This window comes from Jaculus jaculus, chromosome X (assembly GCF_020740685.1).
Source record: "Jaculus jaculus isolate mJacJac1 chromosome X, mJacJac1.mat.Y.cur, whole genome shotgun sequence".
Classification (NCBI taxonomy): domain Eukaryota; kingdom Metazoa; phylum Chordata; class Mammalia; order Rodentia; family Dipodidae; genus Jaculus; species Jaculus jaculus.
In genome coordinates, this window is record NC_059125.1 from 112,489,370 (window position 1) to 112,508,963 (window position 19,594).

The following is a 19,594-nucleotide window of genomic DNA, read 5'->3' on the forward strand; positions in this document are numbered from 1 at the left end:
TAAAATGTAAGGCTCAAAGCTACAATATGAGACTTATATCTTTAAGAAGTAGAAGTGTTACTAAATTCAAGTCCACTTAGCAGCTACTCAAAAAGAGGTTCAAGGGATTTAGGACAAGTTGTTAGGAGAAGTGAAAAGTAATTAGTAAACTAGCCAAACCAAGAAGATGGTAGACTGGTATGAAAAGGACACCTTAGTTCAGCACCTTTTATCTTTAGGTGAAATTGAAAAATGAGAGGATATATGTTTTGAAGAGTGATGCCTACAGTCTTCTAGGTCCTACTCTAGTGATCTAGAACAGGATATTATGAAACACAGTGGCCAGAATAATCATCATTACAAGGTCATTGCACTCTTGCAAATCATGAAAATATCTTATTATCCTTCTCTTGGCATCTTGAAGGAGGGAAAATGAGATTAGGGAAGTTTGAGATCTACCAGCCTTATACTGCCAGTTCTAGACAAGCATTCCCTAAATGACTAGCATGTCTGCATGCAGAGATAAAAATAAACAGATGAAAATAGAGATGTCAAATTCTTCACTCTATTTCAGACACCAAATGGACATCTTCATAAGCCTGAGTGAAAAGTCAGTGTTTTTGATAGAAGTGGCCTTCACACCTCTGAAAAAGAACCTAAGCAACTATTATCATCATAACCACACTTCAGAGGTGTTATCTATGCCAAGGCAAGTAGACAGTGATAATGCTGTGTGACCTGTAAAATTACTTACTTTTAATGTCAACTAAAAGCAAATATCTAAAAGCAAGCAGTTCAAAGTTTTATTTGTTTTCTCTCCATTTTGGTTTCAAGGAAAAAGGGAGAAGGAAGATACTGAAACTGACATGGGTAAATACAAGCTGTGGTTAGCATCTGCTAGGCCAAACTGACTGGGAATTATGCCAGAGAAATTCAAGTTAAAAAGAATGAATGTGGGCTGGAGAGATGGCTTAGCGGTTAAGCGCTTGCCTGTGAAGCCTAAGGACCCCGGTTCGAGGCTCGGTTCCCCAGGTCCCACGTTAGCCAGATGCACAAGGGGGTGCACGCATCTGGAGTTCGTTTGCAGAGGCTGGAGGCCCTGGCGTGCCCATTCTCTCTCTCTCCCTCTATCTGTCTTTCTCTCTGTGTCTGTCACTCTCAAATAAATAAATAAATAATAATAAAAAATTTAAAAAAAATAAAATAAAAAGAATGAATGTGCTTGGGGAGAGAAATAAATCACAACAGAAACTAAGTGAAGATACTTTTAGTAAACCAGGCTGACTAGCAAGGAAATGTGGATTCAAAGCTGCAACAGACACTAAGGGAATCAAAGCAAGGCAGGAGCCCCCTCACATGCAGCAACCCAGAGGCATTCTCCTGAGTCAAAGAGATTTTGTCTACAAAGTCTGTACATCATGGTCTTGTTTTTAGCTCTCTGGTAGCCACTCATCATCTTAAAGGAACCACATTTCCTGATGATTAGGCCTCAGGTCATACAGTAGCTGTCAATACCAGATATCTTCTAATGATAGCCATGTACTACCCCACAATTATTTAAAATGTCAACTTTCTGATCCACAGCTATCTCCTCTCAAAAAGTGGGATAAAGGCCAGGCATAGTGGCACACACCTTTAATCCCAACACTTGGGAGGCAGAGGTAAGAGGATTGCTATGAGCTTGAGGCCACCCTGAGACTACATAGTAAATCCCAGGTCAGCCCAGACTAGAGTTATACCCTACCTTGAAAAACACAAACAAAAAAGTAGCATAAAATGTAGTGTCATAAAATTATTATGTTAGGGTTATGGAACAATATGAGATAATTCATAGTAGTGTGTATGGTAATCTAGCATGGTTCAATGGAAAGTCTCCCAACATTTCAGCTAAAAGAGACAGGAAAATTACAAATAGATTAGGGACAGTGGTTAAAGGTGTTTGCATGCAAAAAGCCAGTCTACCCTGGTTCAATTCCCTAGCTACCCATGTAAAGCTGGACAAGTATTCATTTGCAGCAGCAAGAGACCATGGTTCACATAAACACACAGAGATGAATGAATGAATAAATAAATAAATAAATAAATAAATAAATAAATAAATAAGGCTAGGCACATGATGGCATACACTTTTAATCCCAGGACTCAGGAGGCAGAGGTAGGAGGATTTCCATGAGTTCGAGGCTACCTTAAGACTACATAGTGAATTCTAGGTCAGCCTGAGCTAGAGCAAGACCCTAACTTGAAAAAGAAAAACAAAAGAAACTTTTAAAATAAATTATATAACTTATTTAAAAATAAAACAAAACAAAAATCTCCCAATAATCCCCCTAATGAATAAATTACACACTATACACAAAATACATAGTCCGTAACATGTTGAAAAAGCAATTTCAACCTGACAATCTTATATCAGCCTATATGTCAGAAGACAGATTATGCAATATTATACAAGTATGGTGGTTCAGGTCTATAATCTGGTAATTTAGGATATAGAATGCAGTAAGATAGGGAGTTCTAGGCCATCCTCAACTATTTGTCAAGATGAAGGCCAGCCTGGGCTATATGAGACCCTGTCTCAACAATAACGACAACAAAAGTTAATAAATAAAGTAAAAAGCAAGGCATGGGGAAGGACATGAAAATGGAATGAACAAAAATAAACTGAGTGCTTGCTTTGGCAGCACAAATACTAAAATTGGAACAATACAGAGAAGATTATCATGGCCGCTGCACAAGGATGACATGCAAATTCGTGGAGCATTCCGTATTTTAAAAATAAATGAATAAAGTGAAGATGCATAATTTAACCCATTACTTTGTACACTAATTGTGGTAGTTTGAGTAGATGGTCCCCAATATATTCAGTGTTTTATTAGTTTGTAGTTTGCATCTGCAGCCACCTGGCTAGAGGCAATGTCACTGAGTGGATCTTAAGGTGTGGTGGTAGGCTTGAGATTTCAATCTAAAGAAATGCAACGTGTGCCTAGCTGGAGTTCCTCATGTGTTCTGTGCTGTGTGACTTTTGGCTTGTGCTTCTTTGGTCATGTGAAAGCAGGCCAGCTTCTTCTAACATTATGGAACATTCCTTGGATTTGTAAGCTTCAATAAATTCCTTCCCCCACAACTGTGCCTGGTCTGGAAGTACATCTTAGTGAATCTGAAGCTGTCTGCTACATGAATTTACAAAATGAGTGTATTTTTTAAAAAAAGGAATTCATGTAATTTTAGGTTCTTAGAGCTAAGAAAGTCCTTAAAGTATAGTCCAGTTTACATTGATGAGCAAGACCCTAGGAAAAAGTCATTCATTATCAAGAGACTAAGTATCTGCACATTATGGATTTTATTAAATGATGCCATGGGAGACCATTGCTAGAATTCATTGTCTTCTGCATAGCTGGAGCAAAATGTAAAATTTAGTCCATAGCCAAGTATAACAGGAATATAGCTAACTTGGTCCTGGAGCTACAATATAAATGCATCCATATCAGTTACAAAAGTCATGCTGTGACATTAGGGTAATTTGTCAGCCAAAGCTGTTGAAAATACCATAAACAGTTAATCTGATCCAATTACTGGCTGTGTTGAGTGGTTATAAAAGTCCAAAGTCATGTTCTATTCTTATCTATCTTACTGACTACTGAAGACATTAACTCACTTAACCTGAGTCTTTCTTATCATCTATAAAATGCTTAATGACAAACAAAGCCATTTTTAACTTCATCACTGTCATTCAGAGCACAGACATCACCTCCTCAGTTGAAAATCAATTCTTTAAAAATGTGTTCCCTTGGGCCAGAGAGATGGCTTAGTGGTTAAGGTACTTGCCTGTGAAACCTGTCCAGATCCAATGTAAGCCAGACACGCAAGGTGATGCAAGCATGCAAGATTGCACATGTGCACAAGGTGGCATACACATCTGGAGTATGATTGCAGTAGCTGGAGACCCTGGCACACCAATTCTCTCTCTCTCCTCACTCTGTCATAAAGGTATGTGCCACAATACCCAGCAAAAAAAAAAAAAAGTTTCCTCCAAGGTTGAACTTTGGAATTGTAATTCCCACATGAGTCTCCAAATTTGACTGGTCCATAACAATGTTTTCACAAGCTGTGTAATTTTTAAAGAAAAACAAAAGAGAGGGTAATGAAGAAAATGTCTTATGATTCTAAATTTGTATTCAATATAAATGACTTCCTTTATTAAATATTTACTAAGAGTATTTTCTCTCTACTTTTCAGGCACTAAAAAATTCATTGTTTTATGGTGGCAGCTGTCTTCATTTAATATCCATATTTAACAACTCCTGACCATTCTTTTTTTCTGTTAATGTTGTTATCTTAACTCAAAATGTATGGGTGCCACTATAATTACATCTATTTAAGAAATATAATTAATCCAGTTTATAGTTTAGACAAAACTTTTAGATATGTTATTTAGAAGTTTCCATTCTGAAGCCAGACATGGTGGCACACGCCTTTAATCCCAGCACTCGGGAGGCAGAGGGAGGAGGATTGCCATGAGTGTGAGGCCACCCTGAGACTCCATAGGGAATTCCAGGTCAGTCTGGGCTAGAGTGGGACCCTACTTCAAAAAAAAAAAAAAGAAATTTCTATCCTTGGAATTATTTGTATTTCTAATTAGATGCTGCACACACACACACACACACACACACACACACACACAGAGAGAGAGAGAGAGAGAGAGAGAGAGAGAGCAAGAGAAAGAGAACAAAGTTCAAGCTTCAGTACTGTGAAAAGTAAATGAAAGCTACAAAAAAGGAACAATTAAAAAATCCTCAATAAGCCGGGCGTGGTGGCGCACGCCTTTAATCCCAGCACTTGGGAGGCAGAGGTGGGAGGATCGCTGTGAGTTCGAGGCCACCCTGAGACTCCATAGTGAATTCCAGGTCAGCCTGGGCTAGAGTGAAACCTTACCTCAAAAAACCATAAAAAAATCCTCAATAAGTATTTGTTGAATACAAAAATAAATTACCTAATGAAGTAGATATAGCCAAATAATGCTATCACAATACATATCTTAAATAAATAAGTAAATAAAACCATAAATGAACAAGCCTGGTGATGAAATGTAAAATGTTATTCTTTAGTGAAAAGGTCCAGGTGAAACCACAAAGGAATTGGTGAGATGAGCAAGAGTGAAGCTTCCATGACAAGCCTGACAACCTGGGCCAGGGTGATGGAGATAGACAGTAAAGATACTCAAAACCCACCAAAGCAGAAATCCAGGAGTTGCTGAGAGCTCAACACTAAACTAGACTTAAAATATACCTGCCAAGGCTCAGGGCATTTTTCAGAAGAGGAGGCAGAAAGATTTTAAAAGCCACAGGGTGGGAGGGAGTATCCAGAGGCATTGCACCCCTCCCCACAATGACTGACTGCTGCTTTCACAATCCATAACCCAGAACCCAATGGTGCATACCAGCAATCCCACTGAGGAGGACCCTAAGTGGAGTGGGGGTAGGAAGGAGGGAAATGATGGTACCAACACATGATGTATCTATACAAAGTTTCTACTTAATAAAAAAAAAAAGAATTTTAAAGAAAGTATGGAATATGACCTTTTTTCAATTAGACATACCTAAATAGTATATCTTCAGCCTAGAAAAGGCCTGAAGTTCATTTTCCTTTCTTGTCAAAAGGAAAAGAAAGCAATCAAAAATGACCAGTAACATTTAGGAAATGTTTTCAATTCAAAGAAGTCCCTTCCCTGCAAGTTAAAAAAGGAAACAGTATGAGACAGTGGCCAAGTTCCCTGTGCATTAAGTTTGGATCATGCTGTCACCTCATAGATACCCTAATTGTGAGTGGGAAATGCTAAGCATTGTTTGCATTTTGTTTGTTGAGACAAGGCTATCGTGGAACTCATCATCCTCCTGCCTCTGCTCCACAAATGCTGGGATCACAGAAGTGTTCTACCACACCCCTACAGTCTCATTTTAATTTCCCAGTACCCTCATAAAGCCATATGCACAAAGTGGTAAATGCATCTGAAATTCATTTGCAGTGGCTAAAGGACCTGGCATGCCCATCCTTCCTCTCCCTCCCTCCCTCCCTTTCTCCCCCTCTCTCTCTCTCTCTCCCTCCCTCTCTCTCTCTCTCTCTCTCTCTCTCTCTCTCTCTCTCTCTCTCTCCCCTTGCAAATAAATACATAGTAAATAAAGAAAAAAAGTGAGTTTGCATATTCCATCCCTAGCAGGAAGACTCCTGCTACTGGGGGTGTGTCACTGGGGGTAGATCTGAATAAGCCCCAAGGTATGTAGAGAAGTTTCATCAGTGGGGGATGTCTGCTTGCTGCTTTGGGGAGTTTGTTAGATGGTGATGGTTTTTCTCTGCTTGGATCTATGAATGGGAGCCAGTTTCTGCCATTGATGGAACTTCCTCTGGATCTGTGAACTTGAAATAAATCCCTTCCTCCCATAAACACTGCCTGGTTGGATGTTTCATCTCAGCATTTTGAAGCTGTCTACTACAAGTATTTCTTTACATGAAATCTTTTGTCCATGTGAACACATAATGTTATGAACTTGGATTAAATATCTGACCATATCTTATTCATTCATGACATTTTAAGGCAGGTAGCTAACATTTTGTTTTGAAAAAGAACAAAAGTATCATGGGAAACACTTGTCTCTTGTCCATATAACTTTTAGAGCCATTCCTCCATAGCAGTCCTTAAATGAGGAACTGTAGCCTCATCCCAGAATTCTGCTGCGAGCTTCTTGGCAAATGATCCCATTCTCTCGCAGCCTGAATCGCTTCCTCTCTCCTGTCACTGAAGTGCCTTCCCTGCCATCTGCGTGTTTATCAGTCCACTCTCCCTACACTCAGATGAGAGCTGATTTTTACTACCTTTGATTTTAAGAAAAATCACACAAATTCATGGGTCTTTTAACTGCTATCAAGTCAAGATGAGGGTCACGAGGGTGGCATTAGAGGTCCCTCCACATGTGCTGCCCAGATCACATGAGTGTCATACATGACTTTTGCCCATACTTTTATATTAATTAATTTTTGCTTAAAAATAGTTTTTACACTTTATATACATCCCTAGATATTTGGGGGTTTTGTTGTTTTGTTGTTGTTGTTGATTTTCTTCCATTTCTGCCATCATTTGTTCATGGTCTCATTATGTTTGTTTTATATGCTTATCATGTTTTCATTTGGGATTCTACATCTGGAGTATACTCTATGTTTTCATCAGAGGCTTCCCTTGTGGGACTAGATATTCTTGGTGACCTCTTGGCTTGTTGTCCTTTTTTGTTTTGAATTTGGGTTTGCCCATCTCGAGGTATATGTCTGTTTTTTTCTAATTTCGTTTATTTATTTATTATTTGAGAAGGAGAGAAGATGGAGAGAGACAGAGAGAGTGCTCCATGGCCTCCAGCCACTACAAACAAACTCCAGATGCATGAGCCACCTTGTGCATCTGGGTCTATGTGGGTCCTGGGAAATCACACCTGGGTCATTCGGCTTTGCAGGCAAGTGCCTTAACAACTAAGCAATTTCCTGAGCCCTTGAGGTAGATGTCTTGTTTTCTGAAGTATGTAGCAATTAGTGGCTCTTGTGGGATCTTCCATGTGTGTTAAGTTCATGTTTGATCCAGATAGGAGTGATAGGTCCTTATATCTGAAGGTTTTGGTTGGGTGCCCCTAGGTCTGGAAAGGACCTTCCTTATGTGTAGTCTCTTAGTATTACTGGGTGAGACCCTGGGAAGCCTGGCCAAATCCGTGGCCAAGCAGGGTCCTGCTTTCCCCTAGCTGCTCTCTTGCCGGCCCTTGGAGGTGTGATTGGCTGCAGCTGGTGGTGACAGTCTCAGTAAAGAAGGGATATACTGGGCTGGAGAGATGGCTTAGCGGTTAAGTGCTTCCCTGGTTTGAGGCTTGATTCCCCAGGACCCACGTTAGCCAGATGCACAAGGGGGGCACATGCATCTGGAGTTCGTTTGCAGTGGCTGGAAGCTCTGGCGCATCCATTCTCTTTTTCTCTCTGCTTGTTTCTCTGTCTGTCGCTCTCAAATAAATAAGAATAAACAAAAAAAAAATTAAAGAAAGGATATGCTGCTATTGGATCTGGGCCTTAATCAGAGTATATGTAGGGCTTCCTGACTCATGTGGTTGTGTGGATGGTCTGGGTCGCTATTTGGGACCCCATCCTGACCTCAAGAAGTGTGCAGAGGGCACCAGTTCTCTGCTAAGAACCACATTGGGTGCGGGGGGGGGGGGGGTCAGGCAGAGTCTGTGCTTCTATGTGGCATGTGGGGATCAGGCCTACCTCCTGCTTGCACCAGGCCCACCCTGTTTATTCGCCTGTGAGAGCACATGCCCCAGTCCTAGAGCCCCAGCTGCTCCACGGGTGGAGGTTGGGCTGATCCCACAGTGCATACACGCCAGCTGCTCTCCCTTCTGAGGGTTCCTGGACGTGGAGGAGTGCCAGTCACCTGACTCCCTGTTCATGCCCCTTAGCCAGGCCTGTGGGGATCAGGCAAACACTGGCATGCTCCAGCCCTTTTGCACCCCAGGTCTACCACACAGCATGTGGGAACAATGTACCCCAAAGCCTGCCCGGTGGAAGGGGTTCCAGAAGATCCCCTCTAGTATGGGAACCCCCAAATATTGCCTACTTTCTCTCCCAATATTCTAGCATGGCTCTTAATCCACAATCTTGACCAGAAGCCTATTAATCCTTTTTTAAAAACTAAATTAAATTTTAATTTTAAAAACATTTTGAATAGCACCTTTAAATTTTAAATATTTTAGTTTTAATCTTTGAATTTAAATGAAATTTTATTTATTTATTTATTTTAAATTTTTATTTTAAAGAGAGAGAGAAAGAGGGAGGGAGGGGAGAGACAATTGGCACAACAGAGCCTCAGCCACTGCAATGGTGGCACATGCCTTTAATCCCAGCAGACGTAGGAAGATCACTATAAGTTTTAGGCCAGCCAGAAAAGGCATAGTGAATTCCAGGTAAGCATGGGCTAGAGTGAGACATTACCTTGAAAAAAAAATTAGAAAAAAACAAGGGCTGGAGATATAGCTTAGCAGTTAAGGCACTTGCCTACGAAGCCAAAGGACCCAGGACCCATGTAAGCCAGATGGACCAGGTAGCCCATGCATCTGGAGTTCATTTGCAGTGGCTAAAGGTCCTGGCATGCCCATTCACTCTCTTTCTATCTCTCTCTCTCTCAACAAATAAAATAAAATGAAATATTTTTTTAAGTGCAGCCTCACAGGCCTTTAAAATTTTTTTATATCATAAAAATTATTTTGAATATTGGCTTTAATTTTTTAATTAAAATTAAATTTATTTTTCAATAGTAAAAAACAGATTCTATCAAAAATATTATTTTGAAAATTTAAATATTAAATATTTTTACAAAAGTAAATTAAGGGGCTAGAGATATGGCTCAGCAATTAAGATGCTTGCTTACAGGGCCTTACTAGCTGGGTTTGATTCCCCAGTACCCACTTAAGCCAAATGCACAAACTGGCATGTACATCAGCAGTTCAGTTGCAGTGGCTGGAGGCTCTGGCATGCCCATACTCTCAGTCTCTCTCTTTCTCATTCTCTCTCTGCTTGCAAATAAATAATTAAAATATAAAAATAAAGCAAATTAATATTTATTTTTAAAAGTATTCTTAAATATCAATTTTTTGTTTTAACTTTTTTAATATTCACATTTATTTATTTGACAGAGAAAAGGGGACAGAGAAAGACAGAGAAAATTGGTTGCGCCAGAGCCTCCAGCCACTGCAAACAAACTCCAGACATGTGCACCTCCTTGTGCAGCTGGCTAATGTGGGTCCTGAGGAATCGAACCTGGATCCTTTGGTTTTGCAGGCAAATGCCTTAACTGCTAAGCCATCCCTCCAGCCCTAGTTTTAATTTTTTTAAATTTTAAATTAAATCAAATTTATTTTTAATTATTTTTAAAATTTAAACATTGAAATTTCAAATCATTTTTTAAACTTCAAAATAAGGGCTGGAGAGATGACATAGGGATTAAAGCACTTGCCTACAAAGCCTAAGGACCCATGTTCTACTCTCCAGATCCCATGTTAGCCAGACACACAAAGGTGAGGCAAGTGCAAGATCACACATGCCACTAGTGGCACAAGGATCTGGAGTTCAGTTGCACTGGGTGAGGCCCTGGCATGCCACTTCTCTCTCTCTCTCCTTCTCTCTTTCTATCTCTTTCTCACTCTCTCTAAAAATAAAATAAAATAAAATAAAACTTTAAATTAAGTTTTATTAAAAAAATTGTTTTGGGATTTTTTTATTAATTAGTTTTGTGTTCAGCAAATATAGTCAGTTTGGTACCATTATTAGGCTCATCCGTGACCTGCCCCCTCCCCTTGCCCCCTCCTTGTTGAGGTATATGGTCATTCATTGTGGGGTTAGCCCACAGTATGGGTAGGATAAATGTCTCTGCATATCATGACCCAACACGTGTCTCTGACATTCTTTCTGCCCCTCTTCCGCAAAATTTCCCTGAGCCATTTTGAGTTCATTTTTGGTATGCTTCAGTGATGAGGTGCTGGGGGCCTCTGGGTCTCTGGATCTCTGATTTGGTAGGAGTTGATTTTTCTTTGTGTTGATCTCCTTCACCCTTGTGCTGGTACCCGGTTCTCCAAGAAAACAGCACCCTTACTTGTTTCACCAATTTTTCTTAGTTTTAGCTGGGGCCCTTTTGAGGTATGATGGGGTGGCTCTCTCCTTAGGATCCAAGCAACTCATGGTCTAACCTACTTAGCAGCAAATAACCTGTTGTGATGCCCACACAAGTGCAATAGTGGCACACAGCCATGGTGGGAAACCAACTGCTCTTGATTCGGCTTCCTGATCCCCTCAGTAGTACGGGACCCATAGCTGGAGCTGGGAAACAAGTCAGAACCATACCCAATCATAAGCCTGCTCTCCATTAACAAGCTACCATCAATCGTGGGCTACAAGAGGGCCTACACCTATTAAATTATCTATTAAAAAAAGTAAGGGTTATATGATGGAGAATGGAATTTCAAATGGGAAAGTGTGGGGGCGGGGAGGGAGGGAATTACCATGGGATATATTTTATAATCATGGAAAATGTTAATAAAAATTTTAAAAAAAAGTTAGGACTGGAGAGATGGCTTAGCAGTTAAGGTGCTTGCCTGCAAAGCCAAAGTATCTACGTTTGATTCCCTAGGACCCATGTAAGCCAGATACACAAGGTGGCACGTGCTCTGGAGTTTGTTTGCAGTGGCTGGAGGCCCTGGCATGCCCATTCTGTCTCTGTATATATATTTTCTCTCTCTCTAATAAATAAATAACTGAAAAAAAAACCTATAGGAGGTAGATGGCAGGGTCTCAATGTCATGAACTTTAAGGAACATATCTTTACGTTTTTATGGCTATGGTGGTGGTTATAATTGTGTAGAAATAGTACAAGTTGTAGGACTGAAACTGTTTCTTATGCTTTGTATATTTGTTCAGGTTTTCTGTAGATAGAGGGGATGTTTTTCTTGTCAATTAAAGTAAACATCTTCTAGATTAAAAAAAAAAAAAAACAGTAAGGGTTATCCCATTTGTCCTTCTGCTAACTTACTCTCTGTTGGAGAATCTGCTTCACTTTTTCAGATAGATGGATTTTTTTAATCTTTAATTTTTTTTACGTTTTCAATTTCTTAAAAATCTAAATTTAGGGCTGGAGAGATGGCTTAGCAGTTAAGCGCTTGCCTGTGAAGCCTAAGGACCCCGGTTCAAGGCTTGGTTCCCCAGGTCCCACGTTAGCCAGATGCACAAGGGGGCGCACGCATCTGGAGTTCGTTTGCAGAGGCTGGAAGCCCTGGCACGCCCATTCTCTCTCTCTCCCTCTATCTATCTTTCTCTCTGTGTCTGTTGCTCTCAAATAAATAAATAAAAATTTTTTAAAAAAATCTAAATTAACTTAAATTTTTAAAAAGAAACTTAAAAGCTAAATATTCAAAACTTAATCATCTTTTTTAAAACTTTAAATTAAATTTTCATTTACAATTTTTTGAATACTTTTATATTTTATTTTTAAATTTAAATTACATATTTTAAATTATATTTTAAATATTTACAATTTTTATTTGTAATTAATATACAATAACAGGCTTTTTTATGGCATTTTATATATGTATTACATGCTCTTGACCTTCCCATTCCCACTGACCACCTTCCTCTTCTCCACTTTCCCCTTCTACTTCTTTGTCTTTTTGTTGTTTTCCTTGAACCAGTGAGTTTCATTAGGATATATAACAGGACCATGGATAAGGGTCCTTTTCTACAAGAGCATGGAGGCTAAAGAGATGGCTTAGCAGTTGAGGTGCTTGCCTGTGAAGCCTAAAGACCCAGATTCAACTCCCCAGAACCCATGGAAACCAGATGAACAAAGTGATGCACGTGCACAGGCACATATGGTTTTGTTTTTCATTTGCAGTTACTAAGGCCCTGGCATGGCAATTCTCTCTCTCTCTCTCTCTCTCTCTCTCTCTCACTCCCATAAAAATAAAAAAAAAGAAAAATCACAAGTAAACCACTTAATGCTACAACTTAAAGCCTTGAAGAAAAGAACAAGGCTAACACACACACACACACACACACACACACACACACACACACACACACATACACACAAAGACCGTGGCACCTTACCAGTGGCTACAACATTGAAAATAAATTGCCTCTCGTTCCTGCAGCAATCATGAATGGCCTATCAATCCTCAGGTACCAAGAGGTCAGGAATAGGGTTTCACAGAGGAGGAAACTCAAACGATTACTAATTTATGCCAATATACTCCTTCTTGCTAGTGACTGCTAAAATAACAAGATTTGTTCAATAGAATAAGTTAAAATGAAAAGACATTTCCTAGCCATTACATGAGTAACCAGACTAAAATCTAACAGCTGTGCAACATTGCACAGAGTGATTTAGTGCACCAGTGCAGTGACTGTAAATTAGCACCATGACTCTGGAGAGTAGTGTACTGGTACCAGACAGGGTTGATGGTACAGGATTCCACTCTGGGATATCTTCTGGAGACATGCTTGGTTTATCTATCTAGTTGTCTGTTTCATTTTGTGTATGTGTCACAGGGTCTCTCTATGCTACTCAGGATGGCCTGTAGCAATGTAACTCAGAGTGTCCATAAACTCATGGCAATTCCCCTGTCCCAGTTACAAAAGTGCTCGCATTACAGGTAGGCAATGCCAACCTGGCTTCCCTAGGGAAATTCTTGCACAATCCATGGAGGCACGCCTTTACTCCCAGCACTCAGGAGGCTGAAGTAGGATGATTGCCTTGAGTTCCAGGTTAGCCTGGACCAGAGTGACTCAGCACCAGCTGACTTAGTCTTTATTGTCAAGGCCCCCACTGTAAGCTGTATGACTGACCTTGGGCAAAGCACATGACCTCTTTAGAATTAGCTTTACTTATGTGTGAAATGAAGATAATAAGTGTACTACTCAATAAGGTCCTATGAAGACTAAATGAGATAACATGGGGAAAGGGTACTGGGTCTTAAATTTTAAAAAAGATATATCATTACTGCCACATTTCTTATATTTTTGTTTGTTTGTTTTTTGAGGTATGGTCTCTCTCCAGCCCAGGCTAACCTGGAATTCACTATGTAGTCTTAGGGTGGCCTCAAACTCTTGGTGATCTTCCCACCTCTGCCTCCCAAGTGCTGGGATTAGAGGCATTTGCCACCACACCCGACCATTTCTTTTATATTTAGTAGATCATAAAGCCCTTTAGGACAGGAAATCTATGTGCATAGTAGCTTCTACAAAAGGGATTCCTGTGCACATATTTTCTCACAGTACTATTCACAATACCCAAGGTGTACAGTCAGCCCATCAACAGGTAACTGCATAAGGAAAATGTTGGTTGTTTGCACAGTGTAATTTTATTCATCCAGAAAGAAAAACAAAGTTATGTCACTTGCAGGAAAGCTGATGGAATTAGATAACAACTTGTTAAGTGAATTAAGACAGACTCCAAAAGAAAACTGGCAGTTTTTATCTGTTATGTAGAATCTTGAGGGGTTTTTTTATTTTTATTTATTTATTTATTTTTTTTTTTTTTTTTTTGGTCTTTTGAGGTAGGGTCTCACTCTAGCCAAGGCTGACCTGGAATTCACTATGTAGTCTCAGGGTGGCCTCGAACTCACGGCGATCCTCCTACCTCTGCCTCCCAAGTGCTAGGATTAAAGGCGTGCGCCACCACGCCCGGCTTTTTTTTTTTATTTTTTAAAAGCACATTACAACAGAAAGAAAACTATCTGAGAAGAGAAAAGCAACCAGTAAGAGAGGGGAATGATGGCAAGGGAGGGTAATAGGTATATAAAGATGATTGTTAAAATATTGTTGGTTGGGGGCTGGAGAGATGGCTTAGCGGTTAAGCGCTTGCCTGTGAAGCCTAAGGACCCCGGTTCGAGGCTCGGTTCCCCAGGTCCCACGTTAGCCAGATGCACAAGGGGGCGCACGCGTCTGGAGTTCGTTTGCAGAGGCTGGAAGCCCTGGCGTGCCCATTCTCTCTCTCTGTGTCCCTCTATCTGTCTTTCTCTCTGTGTCTGTTGCTCTCAAATAAATAAATAAAAAATTAAAAAAAAATATTGTTGGTTGGGAAGATGGATCAGTAGTTAAAGGAACTTCTTACAAAGTCTGTCAGCCTTGGTTTGATTCCCCAGTGCCCATGTAAAGCTAGATGTACAAAGTGGCACATGCATCTGGAGTTCATTTACAGAGGCATGCCTATTCCCCCCCACCACCCTTTCCCTCTCTCTCACCTTGCAAATAAACAAATTAAATATGTTTTTTAAAATATTTTTATTTACTTATTTGAGAGAGTATGGGCTATCTCCACCATTCATCAGTATAAGTTTTGCTAGTCACATATAATGACAAGTATTAAATGAACCATTCACTAGATTGTTTGATTTGAACTTCATTTTCACAAGAAAAAACATGACCACTTGAAATTTGAATAATCTTTCCAAGTGTTAATGACCAGGTCTAAAAACATGAACTCACCTCCATTTTTGACATTCCTTTTCATGCGATATTTAGCAATGCTAAAGAATCTTCCTTCTCATAGAGATATAAAGACAAAATCAAACTTTAAGGTGGGTGTGGTTGTGCATGCCTTTAATCCCAGCACTAGGGAGGCAGAGGTAGGATGATCTTCATAAATTCAAGGCCAAACTGAGACTACATAATGAATTCCAGGTCAGCCTGGGCTAGAGCAAAACCTAACCTTGAAAAACCAAAAAAAAAAAACAAACAAGTTTTTATGTAATAATTATGGAAATTCAGAATGAACCTCAGCAATATTGCGTGGGGTCCATGTGCTACAGAGTGCCAAGGAGGGATCCTTAATGATATTAAACTTTGGTAGATAGATGTTGAAAACCAAAGAAGAACAGTGATATTTCCAAGTGGCCAGTAGTTTGTAGTTTGGTTTTAGCAAGTTACAGTTGCCACTGCTCTATTAAGGAGTCTGGGGAGAAAATGTTTTAATGGACCTTTTACCCTGGTGTCAGCCAAGAACCTCCTTATACAAAGGAGAAGTAAATTTTACTTCCTTAAGGGGTAATAATCTTTGGAAGCAGAGTTGCAACTCTGTAGAACAGGACAACTTATGGGAAAATGCATCTGGCAGAAGAAGGGTGGTATAGCATTGGTCTCCAGCATAGAGATCAGATAGCTGATGGCCACTCATTTATAGCCTTCTGGTTAGAGGAGTGGGCCAGAAATAAATTGCAACTCAGAAAGAGATGGTATGAAATTCCATCCATGAAATGAACCACTTCAGGCCATAGATGATGAAATGTGACAAAGTTGAAGAAAACACCATTCTCTTGGCTTTTCATATATGATCCATTTCTCCATCCAATAAACAATGTAACTTGCACTGTGCATTGTGATAACTGCTATAGAGTGTGGTGAACCAAATATAGTTGGCACCTTTCTACACACACATTGCATTCTAGTGGTGCAAATTTACTGTTGGTCCATAGCAAGCAAACGTAACGTCACAAATACTCATTATTTCACAGCCTCAGTGGCTGGAGGTAGACCTGCTCCCAAGATCATTCATATGGCTAGGGTCAAGACCTCAAGATCACTGCTGACTGTTGGCTATGGACATTAGTTCCCTACCATTAACTTCTCCATAGATACATAAAAGGTGTCATCTGGCTGCTCCCAGGGTGAAGGCTCACAGAGTGAGAGAGGCAATAAAGAAGTCACGGTCTTTTTTGTAACCTGATCTCAAAAGTTACACCCTATCACTTCTGCTAATTAGAAGTAAGTCACAAAGTTAAGTCTCTGCACAAGGGTGGGGGCTATAAAAGGACATGAATAGTAAGAAACTGAGATTTTGAGTCATTAAGAGGATGCTAACCACAGGTAACTCTACTGTGACACCCACCAAAATCACTGGTCATTGTCAAAGTATTTTCCCATCATAAAACTGCTTTTTTTGTCTAATATATGAAATCTATTACATGGGAGGAATGTGCACCAAATATATTTAACAGTTAAAATCATGCTACCTAACAAATTTTCTACAAGCAGGAAAATATAATCAATCACCTTAGATTTTTAAAGTGTCACTAGCCATTCCAACAATTGTATTTTCTTAAATATCACTGAAGCACTCAACATAAAATAAAAAAATCTGAAACAGTAATTATTTATTCAATCCTGAATGGCTTCATTAATGTGTATGTTTAGATATAACAAGCTTGGTAAAAGATAGTATCTGATGCTGTGACTTTCTAATCTGCAACAACTGCTTACTTTTATGGAAATAAGTAATAACATAATATGTTGAACATGTAATTATTATAAGTGTTGACAAATTAGAATAACTTAGTGATAACATTTCAATGGTGTGTGCACATGGGTCCATTATAGTAGGGTTTTTTGTTTTGTTTTGTTTTGATGTAAGATTTCACTCTCTCCCATGCAAACCTGGAACTCACCCTATAGAACCAGGCTGGCCTTGAACTCACAGCAATCTTCCTACTTCTGCCTCCTGAGTGCTCCAAGTTCTGGGATTAAAGGTATGTGCCACCACTCCTGGTCTGTACTGTAACAGGGTGTTAGGGGGACCAGGGAAGTCCCCATATCCTAAGTTCATTTCTAATTTTAATCAAAGAATTGAATTAAAAAGTTGAGAGGAATAATTATTAAATAATAATAATTATTATTATTATTATTATTTTGAGGTAGGGTTTCACTGTAGCCCAGGCTGCCCTGGAATTTACTATGTATTCTCAGCTTGGCCTTGAACTAACGGCGATCCTCCTACCTCTGCCTCCTGAGTGCTAGGATTAAAGGTGTGTGCCACCACACCCGGCTTTAAATTAAATTATTATATTTATTGAAGGAAGTACAGAGCCAAGGAGAAGCACCCACATGGCTAGAGATCCTATGTGGAAGGTCTGGAGAAACCACAGAAAGAAAAGAAAGTTCAAGGAACTCCTGCTATGTGGGGAGCTGGAGTGGGTAAAGGAGCCCATGTAGAGAGGAAGGGCTAGGGGTCCTCACAGCTGGGCCTTGGCCTGGGGCTAGCTGAGGGAAAAAACTCACCCAGAGCTGGCAGTTCCCAAGTGGTCTGTGAGCCTGCCCTCCCCTTGAAAAGGTACTTATAACCTTACAGTGGTGGGCTGTCTTCTGGCTCAGGTGAACCAGAGGGACAGATGGTTAGTTAGGGCTAGGGGCTGTCTCAGGAAGAGGTTAGCCCTGATACCAAGTTCTAGAGGCTGAAGTTGATCAAACGCAATGTTTAAATCCTATGAAAGTCCTTCCTCCCAGGAGGAGTCCTGGTTGTTTGTGGAAAAACAGGTCTAAGGAACTAGGCAAGAGAAAGAAGTCAGATCATCTTTGATTGGTAGCAAGTATACACTTTCTTACTTCCAGGATCCAATCACCCTAACTGTACCATAGCAGGGTTTTTCATGATTTTTTATTTCATTTATTTGAGAGAAAGAAGCAGAGAGAGAGAGAGAGAGAGAGAGAGAATGGGCACACCAGGGCCTCTAGCCACTGCAAATGAACTCCAGACACATGGGAAACCTTGTGCATCTGGCGTACATCAGTACTAGGTAATGAAACCTGGGTCCTTAGGCTTTGCAGGCAAATGCCTTTACCACTGAGCAATCTCTCCAGACCCTAGGGGAGGTTTTTGATTCAAGTAATGTGATGGTTTGGATGTAAAATGTTTCCCATAACCCCTAGTGTTTGTGACTAAGCTTCTCCCAAGCTAGTGGAGCCTTGCTGGAGGTGGTGTGCTGCTCAGGTTGAACCTTGGGATTAGTTAGCCCAAGCCTGCTGTGTGTTGAGAGCTGCCTCATTCAGATAAGTTCATTTCTGCTTTGTGTGGAGACATGATGCGCCAGCTGCTTACTCTGCCATGATAAAACTTCACCTTCCAAACTGTAAGCCAGAAATAAGCCCTTTCCTTCCATAAACTGCTTTTGTTTGGATGTTTTATCCCAACAATATCATAGCTGTCACAAGTAGTAAAAATTTGGGTATTTTTCAAGTGAGTTTAATAACTACTAAAATAATAATAGTAAATATTACCTATATTTATTTATTTAGTGCCAAGGGTCCTATGTATTCTAGGGAAGCATTCTACCACTGATACATATCTCCAGCCCAAGCTGAATGTCTTGCACTTAGCACATTTTTAAATTTTCTCAGTACTAACTAACTTTTAGTTTGTTCTCTTATAGTTTACAGAAGGAAATCAAAGTGTCAGTAGTAACAATCACTTGTTTCCATTAAATTCATTAGCTAGATCTCATTTTGCTCCTAGATAGCAGAAACTCTATTAAAGTAGGGTTTTTTGGATATATGAAATAAATACCATGGTTTAGAATATATAGATTTAGTGTAATTCCAGTTGGAACCCCATCATTTTTGTATCAATTGTTTTATAACATAGCAAATGACCTTTCTATTAAGATGGAAAAGCAAGAATGTTTTATAAAACTATAGAAAAAATGGGTGTGATAACACATACTTGTAATCTTAGCACTTGGGAGGCAGAGGTGGGAGGATCACAAGTTCAATATTTTGGCTACAGAAAGAGTTCAAGACCAGCCTAGGTACATGAGAACTTGACTAAAAAAGTTATAGAATAAAAAATTAGTAAATTATATCTTATATACTAGATTGAAGATGCATTATGAAACCAATGTATTCCAAATAGTATGGTATTGACATAAGAATAGACTTAACAGTTCAGTGTAGAAATGGGACTTTGATGCAAACCAAAATAGTAGTGATTCAGCTCAGTAGGAAATGAGCAGTTTATTTAATAAAAATAACCTGGGACAATTTTCTATCCATCTTGAATAAAATGAGGATACTCAAAACTCATAAAACACAACTCAGTAGCTAGAGATATATTTTAGCAGTTAAGCACTTGCCTGTGAAGCTTAAGGAGCCAGTTCAAGGTTTGATTCCCTAGTACCCACATAAGCCAGACATACATGGTGGTGCATGCATCTGGAGTTCATTTGCAGTGGCTGAAGGCCCTGGCACATCCATATTCTTTCTCTCCCTCCCTCCTTCTCTT

At 39.7% G+C, this 19,594-nt stretch overlaps 1 non-coding gene across 1 annotated transcript; it reads left to right on the forward strand.

Moving 5' to 3' along the window:
* The first annotated feature begins 2,644 nt into the window (after nt 1–2,644).
* LOC123456835 lies at nt 2,645–2,751 on the forward strand. Its single transcript, XR_006634713.1, has one exon. It is a non-coding gene; the product is annotated as a U6 spliceosomal RNA (small nuclear RNA).
* Nucleotides 2,752–19,594: the final 16,843 nt, after the last annotated feature.